This window comes from Pteropus vampyrus, unplaced genomic scaffold, assembly GCF_000151845.1.
Source record: "Pteropus vampyrus isolate Shadow unplaced genomic scaffold, Pvam_2.0 Scaffold36, whole genome shotgun sequence".
Lineage (NCBI taxonomy): Eukaryota > Metazoa > Chordata > Mammalia > Chiroptera > Pteropodidae > Pteropus > Pteropus vampyrus.
Genome location: NW_011888817.1, coordinates 3,939,384 through 3,951,473, shown reverse-complemented (window position 1 = coordinate 3,951,473; position 12,090 = coordinate 3,939,384). Strand labels below are relative to the sequence as shown.

The 12,090-nt window shown below is 44.1% G+C and overlaps 1 non-coding gene across 1 annotated transcript; it reads left to right on the top strand.

The window, feature by feature from the left end:
• Positions 1–7,380: 7,380 nt before the first annotated feature.
• LOC111738299 lies at positions 7,381–7,499 on the top strand. Its single transcript, XR_002779805.1, has one exon. It is a non-coding gene; the product is annotated as a 5S ribosomal RNA (ribosomal RNA).
• Positions 7,500–12,090: the final 4,591 nt, after the last annotated feature.

The following is a 12,090-nucleotide window of genomic DNA, read 5'->3' as shown; positions in this document are numbered from 1 at the left end:
CTCTCCCCAAAAGCCATCCTATTCATAATTACAACCTGTTCTATCTCATTCCACCCTCCACTTTCTCTCTATAACACTTACCACCCTCTGACATATATTTTACTTATTTATTTGCATATTATCCTTTATGCATATTTGCACATAGAACATAAACTCCATGAGGGCATGGATTTTTTTTTTCTTAATTGGTACAATTATTTAAAATATATAGACTAATGATCCTGTGCATAAATGTTGTTGTCGTATGCTGGTTTCCATAAAACATAACTAATCATAAGGAGCTCTTCACCAAATATACTCTAGACAGAAGAAAAAGGTAAATAGAAATGACTGACAAGACAGTGCCACTGCAGGCGTAATTCCCTTATATAATTAATACTTGCTAGAAAATGGAATTTGACATTATTTACAATTATACTAACATTCATGGAGGTTGACTATCACAGGTAGAAGGGCATACTATGGCTACAAAACATCTTCCACACTTTCCAAATAGTTTTATATTTTAGCTATGAAGATCAGTTACCAGAGCCAAACTTGTTCTTAACAAGTAGAAGTTTTATGTCCATTCAAAGAGTCTCTATGTCTTTCTAGGCCTAGTCATTTGCAGATTGATTTGCAGAGTAGAAACTGTAACCAGATTCTTCATATTATGCAGTCACATGTGATGCCCAATCTTTATATGCTGTCCAATTTCTTTAAGATAAATGAAGTGACTTGCAACAGGACCATGTAGATGAGGAAGTTCCATATGCAGGAGATCACATCCTCATGCATCTTCTGTTTCATTTCCTGGGGGTCCAGCTTCCATGCATCACGGCTCTGCCTCACCGGCGTCCAGCTGCTACACTCCAGGGATCTTGTTTGATTTTGTTTATGGCTAATATTCCCAGCTCATAGAACAGCTCATGATACACAATAAAAACTTATGGAATGAGTGGATGTGCCATATTTATGCTATGATTTCCTGTACCCCTGGCATACTCTTTGGAGGGTCCTGCTCGCCCAATCTGAGAAGCCGGGTGGTTTGTGTTTGTTTATAATTGCTTCTTCATCAGGGGAGGATTTATGGAGACATCATCTTGTCCTTTGGAAAACCTGTCTTTTTTTGAGACCTGGCTTTTATCCCTCTGTAGTGCTGCTGGCTGACTGTCTCGATTCCATTTTGTGCAGTTAAGGCAGCAGAGTGAAGTGCTGTGTAAATGGGCTCTGGGGTCAGACAACTAGGGTTCTACTTCTGACTCTGTCATTTGCTAGCTCAGATAACTTGTTTAACTTCTCCATGCTTCAGTTTCTCCTCTGTAAAATGGGTTTAAAAATAGTACATATTTAATAGGATTGTTGATAAGTAAATCTATGTTAAGTGCTTGGAATAGTGCCTGGCATGTGATAAGTGCTCTGTAGGGACTAGCTGTTGCTACTATTTATTAACAAAAAAAATTTATTAACAAAACATCCATGGGCATAGCATCTACTGGGCCAGCTGTCTTCAACATTAGTTGCAAAGAAAAACAGCTGGACATCTATTACCAACAATAAGAAACCTCATGAAAGTGATTAAAGTTAATATGTTTTTTAGAAACCAGTGCCTTTCTGTGAAGCCCCACCAGTTAAAAACTATAATGGAAGAAAAGTCCTCATTTATTAAAAGCAACCAAAAATATAAACATATCTGAGAAATAGGAAAGCATCTTAATAATATGTACAAGTTTCATTTGAAAAAATGTTAATGCTTTTGAGAAACATATATGTATATGACAGAATATATATACTCTCGAAAAAATGTTGAAAATGCTTAAATGGAGAGGCATAATCTATTCTTGGATAGAGAGACTCGAACTCATTCAATTAGGCCTTTCTATATTCTTTCATTATATAATTTAAGGTAATACCCCTATATTATTTTTGCATGCCTGTATATCACATTTGTATACCTGTATTTCATCTTTTCATACTGTATATTACATACGCACTTCTCTCTGGCAGGAAACACAAGAAATTGGTAACAGTATTTACCCACAGAGAGGGTACCTGGGTCACTGGGCACAGAGGTGTACATTCGTTTACTATATTATACTAGTTTTTTTAACTCTAAAATATTGTCCTATGAATATATATTACCTATCCAAAATTGATTTTAAAAAGCGAAAAAAAAAAACAATTGAAAGAGCATTCTAAAGTACAATTAAGCCTAAACTTTTGGACAGTCACCTTTCCAGTTCTGCAGGAGGGAGCAATGTGATCTCAGGCAGGGCTTATCCTCCCTGCCATCTTGGTTTCCTGCCTTGTCATACAATTGGGTGGGAGCAGAAAAACCCATGTCTCCTTGCTTTGTATCTCACTCTTTTCCACTGCATCCATCTGCATCCCTTCGAGGACTGGTCTTGAGGAGGCTCCTTTCTCTCTCTCGCTCGCTCTCTCTCTCTCTCTCTCTCTCTCTCTCTCTCTCTCTCTGTCTCACACACACACACACACACATACACACACACACGCAGAATATTAAAACCATTTGGACACAGTGTAGATCTATTCCCCAGGGAGCAGAAACCCTACCCCCAGCCCCTTTCTGCCCTGCTCGCCTGGAGACTGTCTCATCTCGAGAAAGTTACAGGTTTCATTTTGTCACTTGGAAGCTGCTGCAGCCAGGAAGGGAACCCGAGTTGACTTGGAGCCAGGGCCTTAATTGGATTGGATCCCTGTGGAGGCCATTAGCCTCTTGCTGCAGCTAGGAAGAGAAGAACCACATCTTCCCCCACCCCAACCCCCACTTACAGACACCCCAGCCAAGATCTTCGGTGGCCTACCACCCAAATAAAGTACTGTATTAAGTTTCCAATTATTATTATTATTTCTTCTGTTTGAATACTTTTTGCTGTTTCTAGACACTAACAAATATTATAAGTATTATGAGTCATTTCATTTGATCTCTTTATTCACTCAGGCCACAAATTTTTATTGAGGCCCTACTATGTGCCAGCCACTATTCCAGGCCCAGGGCAGGCAGCATCTTGGCTTTCGTGAAGATTACTTCTATTTGGAAAGACAGACAACAAATTGATACCCAGGCCAATATGCCTGTCAGAGAGTAGTAAAAGCTATGAAGAAGAATAAAGCAGAGTAAGGGATGTTGGGGGCAGGGAAAAGGAACAACCTCTCTAATAAGATGACATTTGAGTAAAGACCTGAAGGAAGTGAGTATGATATCTGGGCAAATAGTGCTCTAGGCAGAGAGAACAGTAAGTGCAAAGGCACTGAGGCAGAAATGTTCTTGGTGTATTAGAGGAACAATAAAAGAGGCAGATGAGAAATCAAAAATGTGGACAGTTTGGTGACTTATTTCCTGAAACCTCTTGCCAATAATTCAGTGGCTCTTGTCCACTTCTCTGCCTACTGAACACTGAAGAGTAGCAGAGCGTTTAGAAAAACCTCTTTAGCTAGATAACAGAAATTTTCCCAAGAAAAAAGATGATGTTTAGGAGGATATTATCCATAAAGGCAAAAGAATTTAAAAACAACTTTAAAACTACTAATCATTAGAAGAGAGAACTAATGTTTGTTGGCTGAATACTATGCCTGTAACTTTCTACATTGAGATTCCATATATGAGGAAACTATGGCTCGGAGAAGATGTGTGGCTTGTTTAAGATCATACAGCCAGGAGTTTAAACTCAGGTCCAGTTACATGCCTGTCTCCCCTTCTAGACCATAAGCATTGTGAGGGCAGGTCCATGTTTATCTTCTTTACCTTTGTATGAGTGGCGCATAGCACAGGGCCTGGCTCAAAGCTGACGCTCAAAAAATGTTGAGTAAATAATTGAAGATCTCTATCTTTAAAGACTGTTCTGATTCAGATACACCGCTTTGCTTCCCTATCAAAATATGATTCAACCAAATCATTGGAATATTCTACAGTTATTAAAAATATTGTTTGCTTCAATAAAACACAGTTTATCTATATAATAGAATAATACCCAGTCATTAAAAATGATGGTGAGATTGCTGAAAACAGAGCTGTTAATAGCGGTAGGAGTTAGTGGAGTCAGCCACCAAGATGATGCTATTCTATACCTGGTGGCCTCTGCTCAGTGCCACTCACTGCTCCCTTGGCTCATAGCCCCACTCCCACCTCCTCTCCAGCTCCAACTTTCTAGCCAAGCCTAACGTAGCAGCCTGGAGGCTCAGAAATAATAATGACCGTCCTCGTCATCAACACTAATATTATTATTAGAACTTACACTATTATTACAAGGTTATTGAGCACTTAAATGCCTGAATGAGTACATTGCATATACAATCTCATTTAATACTTGTAATTCAAGTTGAGTATTATTATTGCTCCCCACTTTGCAGAGGAAGAAACTGAGGCTTAAAGAGATGAAATCACTTGCCCAAGTCAAATAGCTGGTAAGTAAGCAGCGGAGCTGGGATTTAAACCCAAGTCTATTCTGGCTTCAGATGGTGTACTTGACTACACTGTCCTGCCCCCTCCCATCCATCACCCACATTCATTCTAGGCAGTGCCTTGCATTCAGCAGTTTTCCCATAGGTGCCTTTTCTGCCCTTTGGCCCTTGACCTAAGATTATGGATATGGCCTCCAACCTAGAGAAATAGCTTTCACCACACAGGGTCCCCACCAGAGCTGGTGGCCCTGACTCAGATGAGGGGCCCATTTCCTACTGCCTAAAGGTGCAGGAGCAGCCAGCTGTTGCCCCAGGAGAACCCAAGGATGACAGACCCCATCCCAGCTGCTTCCCTGCAACATCAGAGCAAAAGTCAACAATCCTTTCCAGCCAAAGTTTGACTTGAATAAGGACATTTCTTCTCTATCCCTGGATGTTCACAGTTCATTTATTTGGTACTTCGAGGCCTGAACAATCAGCCCTATAGATCACAGCTAGGTAGCAGAGGCGGCGTTAAACTATTTGAAATTCAAGCAGGCAACTGTGTTTTTTCAAAGTCGAGCAGTGTCCTTCACGCTTCAAAAGAATAAACGAATTCCCCAGCCCTGAGCTGTGCCAGAGTCTCAGCAGCCGGAGACCCACAAGCAGGGGAAAAGGAAAAGCAGCAGGTCCATATTGTCTCAGCTGCGTCCCACACCCTGGCGGTCCACCTCTCTCACTTGGTGACGGTTTGGTGATACTTGGAGGCCCCGGCTTGGTTGGTTGGTTTGTTTCCCATATTAAACAGTTGCTATTCTCCTCACACAGAGCTACATTTTCTATTGCGATGTTCATACTTGGACCAGGACTGCCAGTCTTTGTGTGGACACTGTACCCACAGTGGGTACAGAAGGACAACAGCCTTACCTGAGCCTTACCTGATCACAGACATGATCAGGGTCCTGAGAGTTGAGCCCAAAGCTTGTCTCCCCCCAATCCCCCTCTCCCCATCTGGTTTGCATCTTCATTTTCAGATGAGTCTCCTTTCTTCTGAACCCATCCAGACCCTTCAACTGCTGGATTTACCCTGCCAAGGCAGAGACCAGAGTCCCTAGAGTCACCCGGCAGGGCTCCCAAGGTGGATAAGCATCTCCAAGCCCCACATAACACTGACATAGTATGCTAAGAGTGGCCTCATCCTAGTCCCACAAGGCTGGGGGTGGGGAGGGGCGGGTACGGGAGGATGACAAGGACAAAGAAACTGAAACGGGGTGAGGCACCTCTTCCTGCTGATCAGAAATAAACACTGCAAAAATCAGCAGGAACAGGATATTTACATGACCTTAAAGTGTCCCCACAGATTGCTTATTACTTACCAGGAGGGAAATTGTAAGTTATGCAGTGGAGAAATCAGACTGCCTCTTAACTAAGAAATCAAAAGGAATATCACCCTTTTCAGGCAGACAGACATCGGGGGCATCTAGAAGTGACACCCTGAGAAGCAGTCAATATCAGTTTTGTAATTTCCAGCTGAAAACGCATAACCCGAATCTAATTATGAGGAAAAATCAGGCACATCCAAACTGAACAAGTCTATAAAATATCTAGTCTGTATTCTTCAAAATTTCAATGTCATGAAAGGCAAAGAAAGGCAGGTTGCTATTCCAGATTAGAAGAGAGTAAAAAGACATGACAATTAAACATAATACATGCTCTAGGACTGGATCTTGTACTAGAGGGAAAAGAATACTATAAAGAACATTACTGGGTCAATTGACAGAACAAAAATATGGATAGTAGATTGAAGTATTATATGAAGGTTAAATTTCCTGAATTTCATAGCTGTACTGTGGTTAGGTGAGAGGCTAGCCTTTTTATGGGAAATACATACCGAAGCATTATGGGGTCAAGGGGTGTGATATCTGCAATCGACTCTCAGGTGGTTCAGAAATAATATATGTCCCATAATTATATATGTAACTATATCTATCTACCTATTTATCTATCTACATCTCTATCTATATCTGTCTAATATCTGTCGAGAGAGAGAAAATAAATGTGGCAAATGCAAAAAAACAAATGGTTAATCTAGGTAAAGGGTATTTCAGAGCTCTGAGTATTATTCTTGCAACTTTTCTGGCAGTTTGAAAGTATTTTTAATTAAAATAAACACCAAAGGGATCCAAGAGGAGGAAAAGCTGGATCCCCAGCTGAAATCTTAGGATTTTTTTTCTTTCCTTTTTGAGTGACTTGAGGTGGCAGACTCGTCTTACAGCTTCTCTCTTTTGAAGCAATTTTTTTGTGGGTTGGTTGGTTTTCCTTTTGCTAATAGCCAGGAAGACGATCCAGCCCTCTTACATCAACATCACTGGGGCCACGGAGTCTGGCAGTCAGGGTGGAACCTTCTAGGTGGGCCAGCTCGGAAACATGGCAGCACGAGCTCACTCGCTGGTCTTTCCAAAGTAAAAAAACAAGGGATTCTGAGCCCGTAGGACCCACTTTGGAGAGTGAGGAGGAAGAGAAATGTTATGCCCATGTGGGGACTTGGGTCCAGCACCCCACCCCTACTGTCTGGAGTGGAGCCAGGAACCACCTTTTCTGTCTCCTGCTTGTCAGGGGGCAGTCAGAAGACACTTGTCAAGTGCTCCCTGCTCAGTTTATGGTATAAATGACTGCTGTCTTTTCTGAAGAGGTTAAGGACCTCAATACTAAATTCAGACTGCCTGGGTCAGGCACGGCTAGCAAGTGACTCACTAGTCACTTTGCCTGCAGCAAGCCTCCTCACCTCCACAAGCCTCAGTTTCTTCCCCCATAAAGTGCAGACAACATCATACTTCAGAGACTTCTGGAAACTACTGAAGGGGATACATCATATAGAGAGCTGGCCCACGCTAAATACTCCACAAATGTTCGTCATTACTCTTATTATTAACCACAGGCCCTGCCCTTTTGGAGTTGGCAGGATGGCCAAGAAAACCACATTTTAAGAAGTAATATAAAGTCTGCGGCCATGTCACCCTGAACGTGCCCGATCCCATCTGATCTCAGAAGATAAGCAGGGTAGGGCCTGGTTAGTACTTGGATGGGAGACCACCTAGGAAAACCAGGTGCTGTCGGCATAAAAAAAAAAAATTAAAAATTAAAAATAAGGAATTGTAAGCTAACAAGGTCCTTGCAACCTGTGAGGTCAACCTGCTGGGTTGGGGGAAGTACACATAATTGCCACGTGTAATGAAAGCACAGTGTGGGGGCATCGTCTCAGTCTGGGGTGGAGGAGAATCAAGGTTTTCCGGAGGCAAAGGGTGTTTCACACACATATAAGTTGCTCACCCACTCACTACGTGCCGGACACTGTTCTGGGCCCCATGAATACCACAGAATAGTCTCCGCTCTCACAGAGCTTCCGTTTTAGTTGGGAGTCTGGCTCTATCACAAACAGACAAATAAACGCATAATATGTGCTGCAATGAAAAAATAAAACCGATAAAGGGGATAGAGTTTACCCATCTGTGACATGGGCAGGCTGCAAGTACCTAACTCAAACCCTCATCACAAGGATTAAATGAAATAATGTATAGAAAGTACTTAGTGTGTAGCCCAGTCTCTGACACAGAGTATTAGATAATTCACATGCCTTGCAAATGCTCAAAAAAGTTGATTGATTTGAATGGATTATTTCATTTGTTTAAATATGTACCAGGCCCTGACTGAACATCAGGATGACACGATCCAGCCGCAGTATTCGAGAAGCTCATCACAGTCTAGGGGGAGAGACAGATAAACAGGCAATCCCAAGTATGGTGTGATAAGAACCAAAAGTTATCAAGTGTTTACTATGTACCAGGCACTATTTTGAGCATCTTATCTGGATTAAGTCGTGTAATCTTTACAACTCTGAGCTAAGCACTGTTTCATAAATGAGAAAACTGAAATACGGAGAAGTTAGGTAATTAGCCCAGAGTCACTCAGTCAATGTCAAAGTGGCGCACAGCTAGAATTCTGCGCTCGGAAATCCCAACGTGCTATGGGAGACCGAAGAGAGCCCCTGGCAAGATCAAGGAGGGCTTCCTGGAGGAGAGCCCATCTAAAATGAGGTTCGTGTGATGAGTAGATATTAGCTGGGCAGGTGAGAGAGCGGGACTGTTCAGGTAGAGGGAACAGCTCGTGCACAGGCAAGAGGTGAGTGACTTGAGGTGGCAGGTCCTATTGGTGCCCAGCCATCAGTCTGAGATGGGGCAGTGGAGAAGATAAAGCTAGATAGAAGGGCAGGGACCAGTTGGGGTGGCCTTGTACTGCTCTGAGAAATGGGGCCTCTTTTCCTGGTGTGGAGGTACCCTGAGGATCCAGTGAAGAGCAGCTGCCTGCCCATGGGCAGCGTCCTCCATGTCGATGGCATGGGAGGAGGGGAACCTTATTAATGTGAACACTTTCGGCGAAGGGTATGCAAAGTGGGAAAGGCTGGGGAGCATCTTTGTAGTTTTGCTCCTTCAAATGCCAGGCACCTACTTCTGTGGAAACAGGCACTTGGCTGGGAGACTTCCACAGACCCAGAGTCTCTCTAAAAGGGGTGTCTCTTAAAGAGCCAGAACAGAGAATGAGAGGGGGAGCCCAGAGATGGATCCCAAGGGTGACAACTGTGGAACCCAGTAGGGATTTGGGACTTGGGTCTGGCTGTTTTTCTTGACTTAAAAAAATAATAATAACAAAACTTTTTTGACAGGTTATGCGAGCATACGGTAAGATAAATAAATAACAATTCCAGCAGTCTCATGAAGCCTACACTCAAAGGCACCCCCTCCCCAGCACCCAAGTCTCCCTTTTCTCTTCCCCAAGGCCACACACTTAATCATTTCCCTGGATTGCCTTCCGAAGACATTCTATGCATATATGCATAGGTTTATGTAGATGTATCCCATGGAGGAATTTTCATAATGAATTTTAATGATCTTCTTTTCAGGAGGAGCCCATTAAAAAGTAAAATATGTTTATTGTAAAGAATACTGGGCAAAACCCCAAAAAGTAGAAAAGTCGAATGAAAAGCTAAGCCACAAAGGCAATCACTGCTACCATTTTCAATTCAGGATTTCTGCTTTAATAAGAAAAATAAATAACCTCTAAGTGACATGGTAAAAAGCAGCTTTGCATTCTTTACTGCATCCCAGTTGCCCCCTCCTAATGGCATGATATTTGAAATAACGAGGATGATTATTACTTCAAATGAGAAGACGAAGATGGAAAAGTCAAGTCCTATGAAGTAAGTAAGGTCTGCTGAGCCCCTTTACAGGTCAGCTCCCCCATCTTCTCCCTGTCTCTCAGGCCCGTGGTTGGGGGCTTGAGGACAACTTCCCGGCCATCAGAGATAAAACCCCTGGCTTCCTGCCTTTGTCTGCCAGATGCAGGTCTCCCCCTGCTGTGGCCACCACCAGCTGCAGTGACTCACGGCCTGATGGGACTTCTCTCTCTCCTGCCCTCTGCTCTCTTGCTCCCTACTGGGTTGGGGGCTTGGCCAGGGAGGTTCAGGACATGTTTAAAGTACATGTTTGGGGTCAGACTGCCTGGATTTGCATCCCAGCTCTGCCCTTGCCAGCAGTGTGACTTGAGGCAAATTACTTAACCTCTTCGGAACTCACTTTTCCTAGCTGTAAAATGGAGAGTAACAGGACTTCCTCAAAGAGCTGTCATGATGATTAAATGCCCGTGATGTGCGGGCATGTAGTAAGCACTCAGTATGGTTAGCTGTTATTATGTTGGTCCTCCCAGCCTAGAGGTGAGGTAGGGAGGAGAGAGTTCTGTGTTCTGAGGGTCTTGTCTCCACGTTCCCCAACCCCCCTATCCTGCCCACAAGCCCCAGCTTCCCGAAGCCCACAGATCTTCGCTCAGGCTGTACCCTCTGACCCTCTGCCCAGGCTTTCCCGGCTGAGGAAATCTTTCTCATATTTCAGGATTCAGAGGCAAAGCCTCCAGGGAGCCTCCCACAAACACACCTCCACCCTCAGTCCAAATAAACCTCTTCCTCCTCTGGATCCGGCACCACTAGACACTAGATGAGCACATTGTATAGAAATTATTTGTGTAACCCAGGGGTCTCTCAGGTCCTCCAGCTGAGAAGTGTCTCAAGTTCTTTAAAGTTGCATCCACAATACCTTGCCCAATCAGACTGAAAGGCAGGCCTTAGCTGTCTGGCTAGGGGCACAGCCTCTTTTTCTTGCTGGAGAAAAGTAAGGATGCAAGATGCTCCGGGTGTTGCTGGCAGCCACCTTGCCACCCTTGGACGGAAGCCAGAGTGCAGAGCAGGAGACAGAAAGCTCCTGGCTCCTTATGCCATCACTGAACCACTGAATCACCTCTGATCCAGAGGCCAGGAATGCTGTGGGACTTCTTGGTGGTGAAATGATAAGTTCTCTTAACGTTTAAGCCAATTGAGTTAGGTATTCACATTTTCACTAATCATAGCACAAGAGCTTACTATGACCTGGCCACTGTTATGAGCGCTTTATATGCATAAATTCACTTGACACTCACAACTACCTTAATAGGTAGATGCCATCTGTGTCATAGTCAATAGCACATTTTCTGGAGTGAGACCTCCTGAGTCTTACTACTTATTGTGTAAACTTAGCCAGCTGCTTTGCTTCGGTTTCCTCATGTGAAAACAGCACCTACCTCATGGGGTTGTAGAAAGTATTTAAATAAGATAATCCACATAAGGTACTCATATCCGTGCTGAAAAAAAATTGGTCTTTGCGTTATCATTCCCGTTTTGCAGGTGAAACCAAGGCTCAGAGAGTCTCTGACAAGACCTAAGTTTACACATATAGTGTGTCAAACCTACATAATCTGGCTCTACAGCGTGCTGTCCACACTGCCACTGTCACTGCTGGGACACCGCCCCATTCTTCCCTTCCTCAAGTTTACCACTGCCACAAGGCTAGGGTGTGGCAGATTTTCTGGAAGGTTGGTGATGACGGTGGAGGGAGCCACTACTAAACAACTGGAATTCAAATATTAAACAGCCCGATTCTTCAAAGTCCAGTGAACATTTCCACCCCAGGAACTTATGGACTCTAGACAGACAGGTTGCTCTTTTTTCAGGCTCCATGTCTCTGTTCTCACCCCCTCCTTCTGTTTTCAGCTCTTAAGTCTCCTCTTACTTCTTCACCCGAGGCCTCCCCGCTGGCCCTCCGGCTCTCCAGGCTGTGGCCAGGGGAAGGGCGGTGCCTTTCACAGCCAAGACTGCCACAGACATATTTGGCCAAGTGAAGACCTTCATCTTCCTAAAGGGGTTAGTTACGTGACCAGGATTTCATCTAACATATGTTTCCTCCCCTCACAGTCTGAGCATCTCACGGCTCTGGGTGGGGTGGATTCAGGCTCCTGGCTCTGGGGCTCAGCCTTATTCCAGTGAGTATCCAGAGAAGGAAGGATGGATCTAACACACTCCTTACCCTTCCCAACCTGGCTGCTCGCCCACTTCTTGATGAGTCAGCGCCAAAGCCAGGCCTCTTGGCTTTTCCTGTTCTCTTCTTGGGCTCCAGAAGAACAGCAGGATGTGAGCTGCGCCCAGGCTCTTTTTGAACTTGGTGGAGTGACAGGTGTTGGCAGGCTGTCCCCCAGAGGCTGGGCCCATTGCTCAGTTCCCCACGTCCCACAGCCAGCCCCCGCCTCTCACCCTGAGGATGGGAGAATCCCATCCCAGGAGATGAGTAATGG